This window comes from Callorhinchus milii, unplaced genomic scaffold, assembly GCF_018977255.1.
Source record: "Callorhinchus milii isolate IMCB2004 unplaced genomic scaffold, IMCB_Cmil_1.0 Scaffold7, whole genome shotgun sequence".
Classification (NCBI taxonomy): domain Eukaryota; kingdom Metazoa; phylum Chordata; class Chondrichthyes; order Chimaeriformes; family Callorhinchidae; genus Callorhinchus; species Callorhinchus milii.
In genome coordinates, this window is record NW_024704748.1 from 18,067,706 (window position 1) to 18,071,101 (window position 3,396).

Consider the following 3,396-nt stretch of genomic DNA (forward strand, 5'->3'; position numbering starts at 1 on the left):
AAATGCAAGGATTATAAATTGGCTGGATCATCATTTGTTAAGATTCATAGTGAAAGGTGAGCGGTTATATTGTATTATATATTAATATTATCACAATGAGACCTGTTGTCACTATCCACTCTGAGTGCCCGGAATAGTCAGAGCAGATCAGTGGAGGAGATACTGATGCTCACACACTGCTCGTATTTTTTTCTTACCCATGAATTTGTGGTCTGATATGACCTTGTAATACTTAGATAACAGTGGGAACACTGTGATAGACCATGGTCAGTTGTGATATGTACTTTGTATGGCAAAAGGGGAGATATGGCATTCAGAATATATGATTGAAATCAGAAAATGTAGTCCTTAATTCAGTTGCCAGGTTAGACTGGCAAGCATCTCCGATTCAAAAGGTTTTATTGTAATGCATAACATCAGTCAGACTGCAGCCATTGTTAGAACAATCTAATGTTCAATGCAGAGTATAACAGGGTTTATTGTCACTATAATAGTGTGTCACTGCATGGAACTTCAGTTCATTTTCTAGTTAGACAATTTTGTTTTCATATGAATGCTATTCATTTTTGGATAAGTCTGTGCTAAGCACTAGGTATGTAGTGAATAGATTTAAAATGGAGCAGTCTGAAAGCAGAGTATGTTGGAGCATCAATGCAATATGCCACAGGACAAGGGCTGCTTTGTATCAACACAGCAAGTTTATGTTCTTGCCTGACTGGTAAGGAGGAGGCAGTGAGCAGCAACAAAACTCTGTACACACAGAGGAGGAAAGAAAAACAAATAGCCTGCAACACCCCTAAGAATGAGAGGGCACTGTCTCTGGCGTGTGAACAGATTCCCTGCTTGGCATTTTGACTGCAAAATGATATGCAAACACCTAAAAAGAGAGGGAAAACGTGAAAAATATACAAGAGAATCTAAAACAGTGCTAACTTCATTAATCATATGAATGAAATGGTTGAGGCAAAATACACCAACATTTAAAGTGGCTGTGTTATATTAGCATTTTACTGCTTGCTAAATTCTAACTTTATGTAAATATTTTTCTACAGCTACTGTTAATACAACAATTTTCACTTCGCAGAATGTCTCAAAGTGCTTTACAAGGGTGGAGAATAGTCCAGTACCTCAATGGAAATTCATGTAATGAATAATTATTTATGAACAATACAATTAGCAGTTTGGTCAAGTAACAGAAATCTACTTTAACTAACAGATGTTTCTGGACAGCAGGTGGCACTCTTTCATGACCTTAACTACAAGGCCACTGAATCGCAAAATCTATTAGTTTTTGAATCCTGGCCTGACCTACATACCTTGTATTGTTTCTACACAGCAAAAAGACAAATTGTATTCTTACAGCATCAACATTATAAAAAAAAACCTTACAGATGCACATCTTTGCCTTCTTGAGATTACTACTCAAGAAGTAGTAAAATATTGAATACACTTCCAAATATGTTAATATGCAATAAAAGCTTGTTGAAAATTTCTTGAAAATTGACACTCAGTTTCTGTTGCACAAGAATATGATGTGAAATTCGCCACAAATGACAACCAAAGTCAAGCCATTCAGATAATTTGAAAAGAAAGAGAAAAAAAAATATGAAATGATACAAGGGGGAAAAAGCAGAAAAATGAGATGAGTACTTAACTGTAGCACAGAACAAACATGGCTGAAACGTCTCCTCTGCTGAAATATCTACAATTCTATATACTCTTTGTAGTCTTGCAATGCCATCAAAACCAGAACAAACGTACACTTCATCACTAAGGCAGCTAAACGGCTTGCTATCAAACCCCCTGCTGGATAAAATAACAACTGTAGAATACAAGTATTCCCAACATTAAATCAATGTCACTCAAGGTTTCACTTCCATTTCTTTAAATAATTATTGAAAATCTGTTGTAATTTGTGACGTAACTCACTATAAGTGGCAGATTGCCATTCAGGAATCCTGAAAATACCATCTGAAAAGATCAGGTCATTCACTCACCCAAGACTACAATATTTACCATTGCCCCTCCAAATAGTATTTTTCAGTGCATCAATAATTTAATACATATATCAACTAAAGAAACTATTTAAGAATTAATTAAGTGCAAGATTAATATGACCCTTTAAACCATATCTTTGTTTTTTTATCTAATCATTACAATAGGCATTGTGTAGAATAATTGAGCACAAGTCAACAAAAATGTCATAACTAAAACACTCAGTGATATAATTTAATCTTAAATCTTTTATCAATCCAAATTCTAACCTTGGCTTAGTTCAACAACAATAACTTTCATTTATATAATGCCCTTCATGAGGGGTAGCATCTTGGAGAGCTTGACAGTGGCAGAGTCTGACACCGAGCCAGGGGGAGAGGGAGGGAGCAAGTGACTGTAAGCATGATTACAAAGGATGGTCTTTAGCGGCATTTGAAAGAGGGGAGGGAGGGGGAAAGGCAGAGGGATTGGGGAGAAAGTTCCAGAATTTCGGGCCATAGTGGTTAAAGGCATGGCCACTGATGGTGAAGTGGAGGGGGCGAGGAACAGACAGGAGGCCGGAGCTGGCTGAGTGGAGGCAGCGGGTGGTGGAGTGGGGTGTAAGCAGATCGGATAGGTAGGGAGGGCATGAAGGGATTTGAAAACGAATGAGAGGATCTTGAAATCCATTTGTTCAGTAATTGGGAGCCAGTGTAGCCTGGCAAGGGGGTACAGAGTTTTGTGTGGGTGAGTATCCAGGCAGAGTTTTGAGTTAATTGAATTTTGTGTATGGTGGAGATGGAAAAAAGAGGTCCTGGTCAGGGAACGGATGTGTGGTAGAAAGTTCAGTATGAATTGCCAGCTTGGACTAGTATAGACCATGTTCCTAATGTCTAAAAGAAAACAAACTAGATTCTCCCAACTGTTTAATGAACCTTTGAACATTTAGAATCGGAAATTACTGCAGTGTGCTAACAGGTGCTCAGTTTGCCGTTGGGCAGAATATTAGAAGGTTATGGCACTGTACAGGAGCGAAGTAAAACAATGGTGCCTTTGTGCTTGTGTACAGTCAAGCAGTAGACTAGTTATAATGCTTGGTTGGAGGAGTATTTCAAGATCTCAATTCTTGCAAATGTTTCATTAACAATAAGATGTTTTTAAAACCCTTTGTGCTTTTACCACATACTTAAACTTCAATTCCTTGTCAAAAGAGGTTTTAAGCACTAAATATGAATGTATTTCTTTTAAACAATTAAAAAAAAACCTTACTTTTTTCGACTTCTGTTCTGTTGCCCCATGTTGGTGGGAGGCAATCTAAACCATGTACATTTACATAAAAAAAAATACGTCTTCTGTTGATGCAGCTCTATAGTCAAGAGGGGCAGTTTTATAGATATGTGGGATCTGAATTGCTGAGTAGCT